The sequence below is a fragment of the Anomalospiza imberbis genome, chromosome 12 (assembly GCF_031753505.1).
Source record: "Anomalospiza imberbis isolate Cuckoo-Finch-1a 21T00152 chromosome 12, ASM3175350v1, whole genome shotgun sequence".
NCBI lineage: Eukaryota > Metazoa > Chordata > Aves > Passeriformes > Viduidae > Anomalospiza > Anomalospiza imberbis.
The window spans coordinates 10864618-10875503 of NC_089692.1; the positions used below are offsets into that span (position 1 = coordinate 10864618).

At 36.2% G+C, this 10886-nt stretch overlaps 1 long non-coding RNA gene across 1 annotated transcript in view; it reads right to left on the reverse strand.

The window, feature by feature from the left end:
* Nucleotides 1-10519: 10519 nt before the first annotated feature.
* The window catches only part of LOC137481192 (uncharacterized), a 29649-nt gene continuing 29282 nt past the window's right edge, over nucleotides 10520-10886 (reverse strand). The window contains exon 4 of the long non-coding RNA XR_011003388.1: nucleotides 10520-10886. This exon is cut by the window's right edge and continues 1393 nt beyond it. This is a non-coding gene — a long non-coding RNA (uncharacterized lncRNA).

Sequence of the window (10886 nt, forward strand, 5' to 3'; positions counted from 1 at the left end):
TGCAGTAAATCAACACAGTGATATAAACACAAAAGACAAAAAGAGGTTCCTACCCTCCAACACAATGCTTTTTCTTAGTTCAATCCAGCTATGACATGAAACCATTGTGCACTGTATTTCTAAATTTTGAAATGCTAATTTCCTCAAACCTTATGAGTCAGGGGAATAGAGTTGCAGGAGAGGTTTTCCTCAAGAACAGGTTCCCAGGTAAGTGCTTGCAGGGCTTGTACAGGCTGCTGGGGAGTGCAGCTGCAGTCGCAGGCTTTGAACTCCTGCAGAACATTTCATATCTCACGTCTCCTTTGGATGCAATTTCATTAACTTCAGAACAAATCTGTAGAAATATAGCTAATCTCGCAATACTAACAGGGCCTTTGTTTAGATTGCTGATTAAAAGATATTGTATCTGATTCCATTTCGAATGAGGAAATCTTTTTTAAGCGATCCTCTGCTGTGCATGGTAATGTGAGGCAAGGTGGGACCCTTCCCAGCTTTGATGGTGCTGAGATCCTCCCAGCCACTTTCTACCTTATACAAACCAAACAAATTAGCTTCTAAGGAGTGGAATGCTTCCCAATGCCTATTTTCCGTAGTGCTTGTTAACTGAAAGCCCATTAGTTTGAGGGGGCTTCCTCTGTAAGCGAGGAGCAGCCTGTCCCACCCGCCCCCACAGGGTTACTGTGGGCATGTGCCACTTGTCTCCCAACAACCGACTTAATGTGTAACTTGGGTTTAGTTCAAGTTTTGCACTCTTCAGCTTTGTTCACTTCGAACCAATTCTTGTATTAAATGGCTAAAGCAAAGATCTCAAACTTTATTTACCATGTAACCTGTCAGTGTGATAAAAAAACCTAAAGCCTTTTTCAACTTTCAAGAAAGAGACAAGACTTGTTTAGTTTTCCCTGGCAGTTACTTCTGCTTTGCAAACCCCATTCAAATGCAGACAGTTACTTTTGAACAGTGAGAGAAGGTGTTAAATTGAGATTATGGTAAACAGCAGATTTCTTTAGTTGGTGAAGAAATTATTTCATGAAGACACAAGAGAATTAAGCAGAGTTTCATGTCACTTACTGTATGTGCTGATCAGAGAGTGAATGATGAGTTTCTTGCTGTGGACAGCTGCTCTGTGGAATACTGTGCAGACTTCAGGTGGAAGAAAAAGAAATTCATACTTTAAAATGAAAAAAAAAAAAACCCAAACAACTTCTTAGCCCTTTTGTGCGAAAAATAAACAGATCTTTCTTACCCGATTTATTATTCTATTTACATGTTGCCTGAATGTGCCTAAGAATATTTTGAATTTTTTTTTTCTTCTGCGTCTCATTTCACTATTACTGTGACAGCTTGCTTCTGTCAAAGAGAAAAGATTCTTTCTCTTATTATATTCACCAATGCTGAGATCCAGGACTTTTTTAGTCTGAAGGGAATGCCACTTTGGTTGATGAGATCTACATAATTTTAGCTATTTGGGTACCTAGTTATGAGTAGGCAGAAGAGGTGTTAAACATTACTACTATACTGTAAAAAATGGAGCAAGCAGGTAGTCCCCACAAACTAGGCTTTATTTTGTAATTCTAGCTAGATAGCAGTTATAGCTTCTTTATGTTAGTTGATAGGTATACTTAATAGGCATATAAAAAGGCAAATGTTATAGATCAGATCTTCTCTGTACACAAAAAGTGTTACAAGGGCCAAACTTTTATCAAAACAGCTGACATTCTAATGGGGCACCATCTCCTGCTGAGCTGGGACCAAACTTGTGTCACGTAGGCAAACTCCAGCTAGAAAGAAGAGGAGCACATGGCCTCCAAACGATGCCTAGGGACTAATGAGAAACAGACTGAAATCTCCCCTTTAACCATAAATGCAAAGCTGTCCATTTTTCTTCTCTTCATAGCAGGGGGTGAATGGCCAGTGCTCTGCTACCATTGACTCCCTCTGTTGGCTGTATCCATGTCCTCGAGCTCCTGGCTTTCAGATGGCATGCACATATGCTATTCAGAGCAGCACAGACTGTCATCTCCTTATCTAGTGTGTTATGTGACTACTGAAGTGCCACATGGTTGAACACCAGGAAACATATTGCTTGCTTTCACTATCAATGACCTAGAGGAAAGAATATGCAAGAGAGGAAATTTGCGGTGTGATAAACTGGGGCTGGGACTGGGAAGCAGGTCTAAACAATGGAAGAGCATGACAAAAAAAGTGACTACTAACTTCAAAGATGAAATGCTTGGCCTGCACAAAATGGGGTGCTGCTTATTTAACAGGAACAATACATTAATGGATAGGGCTAGTGCATCAGTGCAATCAGAAAACAGAAGATAAACTTTTCACTGGAAGTGAATGTCTTTCAACTTGCCAAAAACTCTTAGCAAAGCCTGTGATTTCTCCTTTACTTTCTGCATTATTATGCAGATGATCAAATTTTTAACAATGTAATTCAAGCCAGTTTCCATTCCTAGGCATGCAATGCATTTGTGGAAAGCTAAATCCTGCAGGACTATGTGTCCTCATTACTACTCAAGATGGTAATTCAGCAAATGACTTCAGCTTCAGTTCCATGAGGTAAGAAACAGCTTTGGGCACACACTACCCACCTTCAGGTATAAGTGCAAGGCAAAATCACAAAGGAAAAAAAATCACTTCTGTGCCCTAAAGTACTAATTTAAATGCACCCATTGCATCAGAGCTGTGTAAGAACCCCCACTGCCATGACATTGCTAAACAAAATAAGTTAATACAGTCAAAGAATATTAATATTGGGACCTAAATTTATGTTATATTAGAACACTTGTATCTCTATTTTGCATGCAGCAACTTACCTTAAGGAGTAAATTCCACGGGAAAAACATGCATAGAGGATATTCCAACCCCAAATTAACCAGTCTAAGCTCACTGATTTTACTGTGGAAAATGGAACAACTTAGGGACTTGTATAGAATTTAGGTTAGAATAGAGCCTGCATCTGTAGAAAGGCTTTTTTACCTATATAATAAAAGGTACTAGAAGAACATCATATTCAAATTCTGAAGCTTTCTATTATCCTCTGTTAAGTAGTTATTGAGCAGACACACTACTATATATCTTTGTCCTCAAAACAATTTGATGGGCTTCATCTAAAACTTACACCTTACCAGAAGATAAGATTAGGTTATCTGAGCCTATATAATGCATTCAGTTTTTTTCATTCTCTTTTAATTCTTAATTTGGAGTCAAATTAGCCCATATTCAAACCAAATTACTATCTGATACTGAACTGGATTTAAAGCAGGTTTCAGGATTCTTCTGAATTGTGGCCACTGCTTTTAAGAAGTCGTGTTTTAAGATAATTCAGATTTAGTAAAAACAAGTTAAGTCCATTTTCATTATTTTCCTTACTATTGAAATTCCTTATGAAATATAAAATATTTGTGCTCCAGTTATTTCTTTATACTGAAAAAAGAAGTAAAGGTGATGTTAAACAAAGGAAGATAAGCATCTTCCTTTCCCAGTGATGTGGTTTCATTTGTCCCAAAGTACCTCTCTTCTTCTTTGTTAAAATGGTGTCTTCTAGACATGCATCGGAGCATATTAATAAAAAAGAAATTTGAGGTTGAGGCTGATTAAAACTGAAAGTAAGACTAGATCTGACGTTATTTTGATTGGGTTTTCAAAGTTCACGTAGTTCTAGTTCTAGTTTATGTTATGTGTGGTATATATCTTCTTGGTTAAACAATTACATTATTCTAAACAATTATAATGTTATGATACACATAATGCGTGGCTCCTGAGCATAAAGTTCTTTAATGATGGCAGACTGTAAAGTGGTACAGTTCACTTTTAAAAGGTCATGCATCTTTTTTCAGTAGATTAACATTTTATCTTTTAATGGTGTTAAGAAAAGGTCAAAGATTCTAACAGATGGAATATGGAAAGCTTCTATTGGAGAAGATCAATGCGTTAAGCATCAATCTAAGTCCAGAAACACAACCATTTAATGACGCTTGTTCTTGTTTTATTTTAAATTACCACTGTCTTGACTGTTTGAATGCTAAAATTACGTTTTCATATTTAAAAGAAATGGACCATTACCATCTGACACAGATATCTATGTTTGTGTTGTATTTTCAAGAATACTTTTTCATTGTACAAAACAAGAAAAGTTCCTTAAATGATTTGCTTACCCCTAGGTTAATGGCCTGTCACTTTGACATCCAAATAAATGCAGTAGAATGATTCCAACAGCAACATTGAAGATAATTTTATATTGCATTGACTGAGTAAGTTTGCAACAATTTAAATGGATATATGCTTTGAAGTCAAGTCTCTTGTGTAACATGATGTTGAACTTTTAATGTAGGTGATATTAAATTATTATGATAATTTTCAAGGACATATTTAGGTACTGGATCTTTTCAAGAATATTTTACCATTATTATGTTCTATTGTTCTATTACCTGGATTTAAAAGAACAAAATCTAAGCATTTCTGTTGCCCCAATAACTTCAGACCTCAAGGGATGAAAGTGCTGTGTCTTTTCAGGAGACTAAGCTCTTCTGAGCTGCTACATGCCTCTGTCTACTTTTATAAAATAACTGGTATGACAGAGTAACATGATTGGTCTTCTGTGTGTAAAGTAAATACAAATATAAAAAAATAACAGTAGGGGGTCAAGCTGCTTTGTAGAAAGTTATCAGACAGGTTCTAAAGACTGTCAAGCTTATGCGTCTGTAGTGTATACGTGCATTTCTCAAATATACTCGTATTTCAAGTTCCTATTATCCCCTTGAGCCAGGCCTGCTCACAACAAAAGGGTTTCCAGAAGAAGGTAAAACTCTAGTGGAATTAGGGATTCTCCTCAGGGTCTTTGGACATAACTGCTATTAACCATCAGGAAGGAAATTTACACTCGATTCTCCATCTTGGCTTATGAGCAAGCAAAGCTTACATTTCAGGAGCAAATACAGCCTACAGATGTGACTTCAATTGCTACACAACAGAACAAAATGGTGAGTGCTGACAGTCACACAGCTCTTGCTGGCAGTATTATTCCTTCTTATGGAAATGCATAACAAGATTTTGATAAACTACTGATTGAGCTAAACCAGACTCAACAGCTTACAAGAATAGCTGTGTTTTCAGGAAAAATTACTTAGCAATATTAACTGGATATATTTAAGCACAATCCATCCACACACTCAGATCAATAAAATATCTGTTGCTCCGGCTACAATACCTAAAGGGTTATTTAAAAGACAAGTTCAAAGAATAACTGATATTTTGTAGTTCAGCCTCATGTTAGAGAGAAGCCTTAAAACTTTCAGTTTCTATTCTATGACAGGTCAAGGGCACTTCCATCCCACCCCTTCCCACAGATTGTTTGGAATCTTATACTGCATAGAGTTAGTCATCTTCTAAGTGGTGGGACCTAGGAGGTAAGCTGCCCTTTACTCATATATAATCTTCATGTAGTTGCTTCTTATTAATCTTTTTCTCTCTATAATAATGAGGTTTTGCTTTAATTTATAGGAATTTACTTTAGAATTTGATAGAATATACCAAAGGTTGTAAGTGCTATCAGCTTCACCATTAGTTAAGACTGTACTCTCTTAAAGAAGAGCCTAGTTCTAGTTCCCAGGGGAAGAACAGATATAAACTGAGGTCAATACAAGTTAACTTTTTGGAGTACTTGGGCAGAAAATTCCAAAGTTGACAACAGAAGCCACTCCTTTTCCCAGTGCTAAGACATTTCAGCAGAGGAGCCAGTGTTTATTTCAAATACCACAGCATGGCTTGTTGATAACCACTGTCTTTTGGTTAAAACAATTTTTAAGAATTCAGTAACCATAAATTATATTTAAACTTCTACTGCTTCAAAGAGCTAGAGCAAGGTATTGCACTAATCAAGCAAGCTGCCATATTCCCACTGATTTCTGTTCTACTGGACTTAAAATACAGCCCCACAATCTGCTCTGAAAAGGTGACAATTTCACAGCAAAAGACTGCAAAAGTGACCAGCAGACATTGCTGGCAATCTGATCATCCAGAAGCCACTAGGCATTTAAGACAATGGCTAAAAATTCTCTTCTAAGTAGCTGAAATATTCAAGAAAATCTTCTTGCTCCTTTGCTTGCTCTAACCACTTCCTTTTTTGATGGAACACAAGTCCAAGTCATTCTCATGCAAGCTTCAGTGTCGCTTTGAAACAAAGAGACAACCTCTCTCCCTGGATTAGACAAGCTAAACCAATAAAGCCAGACACTGTGAACATGCTAAAACCAACACTCAGCCTTATGAACTCAGTAATTCCTTATGAACTCCCTTCATAGCTTCACATACTGACTGTGTAAGGCAGCCAAAGGAGGAAGCCCTCACCAACCCTGAGAATGGCTCAGTGGGGACAGACCAGAGTCACTGAGGGGCAGTTCTGTGTGCTAACAGACCACGACACTGAGGCAAAAATTACCTCCAAAAGTATGATAGCTAGCTGGATAATACAAAGAAATTTTACACTGTGCTTTATTCTAAAAGAAGTAGTAAATAATGAAGAAAGCAGAAATATTTTCCCACTACATCTGAATAGTAAGAGATGAGGTTAATCCAAGATAAAAGTTCACAAACCCAGAATGCCACAAAATAATCTACTGCAGCCACAAACTCTGCAGGTCACTGTATCTAAAATATGGTATGGAAGAGTATAAAGTATTGATCTACTCAGTTTCAAATTACAATTTTATTATGGTTTTTTTTTTGTCTGTGGTGTTTCCACATTCCTCACTATCTGAGACCAAAATGCTTCCTTCCCATGGCTACTCACCAGCAGTAGAGGCCAAATTATAGTCCTGTAAACAGCTCTGGGATGCAGTTGTTCTCCCTGAATTTGCAGGGACTAAACACAGAATCCTGGAAAGGAGTATAAATGGATACACATTAAATGAACCCTAACCTGCTTTCTCTTCTCTGTCTTAGCTCTGCAGAGCTGGCAACAACAGAAGCAGTAAATACTTATCTTTTGTCACTTGAGTCAGCACATATAATTCTTCATACACATAGGAACCAGCTCTGCTGCAGAAGAAAATACCATTTTTACAATAACTTTTCACAGTGGAACTGTGCCTTAAATCAAACAAGCAAGTACTGAGTCAGCTCAGTGGCAGAGCAACAACAATTTGATCTGCTACGTGGCAAGCTTTGGTTTGGAGATACTAAACAATTCTTCATCCTGGGCCCCAGGCTTGTAAATATGATAGAAGATGATGCAATGCATTCAGACTCCGGGGAGAAAAGGAACAGTCATACCACTCTTGAGAAACCCTTTGTGAAGAAAAATTTATTGTGTGCCCCCAGGTGCAAAGGCTATGGATGAAATGCAACTCAATAAAGACAAGTCAAGGTGTTTCAAGAAAGCTAATGAACATTTCAGTATTTGCACTTAGTCAGATAAAGCAGTTTTCCAGCTGAGTAAGGAGACAACAATCATGTGAGTATGATTTCTACGTGATAACAAATGCTCCCAGAGGTTTGTTTTTAAGCTTCATGTTTTGTTTTTGTCTGGTACAAATATGATCTTATTAATTAAATCTAATCAGCTGTCCACCTTTATGCTTCCTTTTACTTTTTTTTACATCCTTTTTGAGATGAGTTTTAATTATTTTATGATGGTCACCTGTCTTTTAAGCAGAGTAGTAGCTTAGTATTTTCTAGATATACAGAGCAGTCTTGGATACCCTTTACTTCTCATTCTATAAAATGGTAAAATGTCCATTGAGAAGTATTTTATAATTTATGTGTTCTGTTTGATTTTCTTGTCCAAGTGCAGCTGATGAAACATATAAAAGAAGTGCTTAACATCTTATTGCCCACAGACAGAATATCAACATGAGCGCTAGGAATTCATAACACCTGTGGAAAGAAGTCTTGCACATATGCCATGAGATATAAGAGAATATTTTCAAGGAATGCCCATTACAGCACCCAGTCAAGCTTCTGAAAGGATTTTTTATAAACCATGCTGGCTTGATAATGAATTCTGATAGAGAACATGATGTTAATTCAGTCATTCCTCTCTTACCCCTGGATTAAAAAAAAAGAAATATTTTTTTTTAGCCTCTGAGTACTTCTGTGATCTGATTTCTTACACCCTGCAGGGGACAGCATTGGGTAAAGAAAAGTAGAAATCATATGATAAAGAAGCATTTGTTTCCAATTATCAAATTATGTTTTGTTAATTAAGACACAAAATTTTTTTTGGTAGGTTGGCACAAATCCTCTCTATCTCTTCACCCTTTAACTCTTTGAATTATTAATCAAAATTATTTTGGTTACACAGTTCATTTTGCTATCACTAGTGAGAAAGATTCCCAACAATTTGTAGTCACACCACCATTACTAATGAAGAAGAAATGCTGCATAGCATTGCTATAACTTAGGGCTTTCTTCTCATGACAGGCTGTGTAACACTGTTTTTCAGCAGCTATGCTGAATCCCCTCTGTGGTGTCAACATAAGTATCAGTTTGCAAGGGAAAAAATTGCTTTTATGGTATCATCTTTCATTTATATATATATATATATATATATATACACACACACATGTGTATGGACATGGATGCACACACACTCAATGTATTTCTGCCTGTAAAAGTGCCTGTAAATGCAAGACAAAGTGTTTGTTTTATTTTCCCTCAGCCATTGTTGAAAAAAATAAAGGTGTTTTCTCCCCCAGAAATAAGCCTGTATTTAAAACTGATCTTGCAAAAGGTATATGGTAGCCTTGTTTATTTTGGACAGATGCAAAGAAGTATCTCTGAACTTCTGCCAGTGATCAAAGGAACTGATGATGTAGAACAGATTCATGGGCCATGTCCTATCAGCCTGCACTTTACCCGTCATCCATCATCCAAACCCTAAGCCTTTTTCTGAGTGATGATTGCACCCTAAACACATAAAATTAATCACCGCTCTATCCTGGCCAGGTGTCTTGCCTCCAGAAATTATCTCATTGCAGTAAAAGAACTGCTAGAATCTGATATCTGTACTGTAATTTAATTTAAAGAATACTGCACAGTAACACTAAGACTGATTTACATATCTGAAAAGTTTCTAGTTTCACAAAGCCAATACAAATTCTTGGAGAAATATGTAATTGGAAAAAAAATTGGTTGATCATAAAATCAGGGCATCTGAATATTTATTAACTTCAGGAATTTTCAGTTGATGCTTTCTACTATAATCGTAGCTTAATATTGGGTTTAAAATGCAGCTTGCGAAACTAGAAAGGCCAGGTATTTCAATCTGTATAAATTCAGTGTTGGACTCATTTATAAGCAAAACCATAGCTCCAGGAGACCGGACTTTACATAAATAGCATCTACTTTGCTTTTCAGAGAGCTGCTTTATGTAAAGCATTTCCGTTTATCTGTCTATTTTTTCCTCTCCTCCGAAAACAGAAGAGAAATGAACCAGCAGAAAATTAAATTATTTTATACATCTCTACTTTTGAAAAGACAGTAGAGAAAATGTGGGCAATGAATAGGTCAAATATATGCCTTTTTGTGAAATGCAGAATTAAAGATACGTAGGCCCTGATGTACTTCAGCTGTTCTTCCACACACAAACTCACCTTTTCCCACACAGAATACACACAGAAAGCCTGTATTTCACATAACTAGGAACAATTATAAGTACAAATGTGAAAATAATCTCCACCAAATGATAAATGGCAATAACAGGCTACTTTCAATATGCATCTTAACAAGAAGAGAGGAGTTGCTTCTTCACTATAAATATATGGCCTAACTCACAGGAAAATTCTACTAGTGTTCTGCTTCACTTCTGGATTAACTGTGAATCCTAATAATTTGCTTTTAATTGAGAGCTTAGCTCCTATATTAAATTAACATAGGAAAGCAAATGTGCCCAAAGATGTATTATTAAAATAAAAATAACACAACATTCTGGATAAAAAAAAAAGGCTTACTTGATGTGAAACCAATAGGAAGAAAGCATTTGAAAAAGAAAGCTTCATAAACAGGAAAAGTATTTAAATGGGCCATTAAATTACCTTAATTCAAACAACAATATTCCCGTAGATTTATCTATGATGATTCTTCATAATGTGGCTTTCCCTGACTGAGGGATCTGCATATTTGGGTTTTTTTTTCTTTGCTCTATAGTTTATTATAAATGTGCACATTCCACTGTCTTGTTGTTTATAATAAATACAAGAACCCAGAATATAGTGCAAAACAAAAGCAAATAGAGCATCTTTGTGGTCTGTGGTATGAGCATTAGCATATTTGTCCATCCTCTGTGTTTAGTGCTATTCAAAAATCCAAGAGGTGTATTAAGCATGTGAAATCACATGTCCTTCTCACCTAAATAGTGAAAGTAAGTCTCCATAAGGCAGAATTACATAAAGATTTATGTGCACAGTCACAAAATCCCCATGAAAATCAACTTGCTGTGGTACACAAATGAAGTAGCCTCAACAAAATAGTCAGACATTTTTAACAAGTATGTGTGTGTGTGTGTATATAAATATAACCAAAAGAAAGAAAATAGTGGAAAAAAGAAAACAAATTCTAGATAAAATAAATATCAAAGACTGGAAAGAAAATCCATTTCAGAATTGGAGTAACTAGGAAGAGGTGTAAATGCAAACACAATAGGTGATCTAATCTGCTCCCTTCTCCTGTAGGATTGTTCCACTCAGTATTGTGTACATAAAATGTAAGTTAAAGTAAATAATAGTTTTCTTCCTGGTTTTGCTGCCAAGAACGCACAGTAGTATTACACAATTACCTTTTATTAACTTATTGAATTATAATACAAAGAAATATAGGTGTGACATCCTAGTTTCAGCTCAGACTGAGTTCATAAAGACAGGTACAGAAATCAATATTGC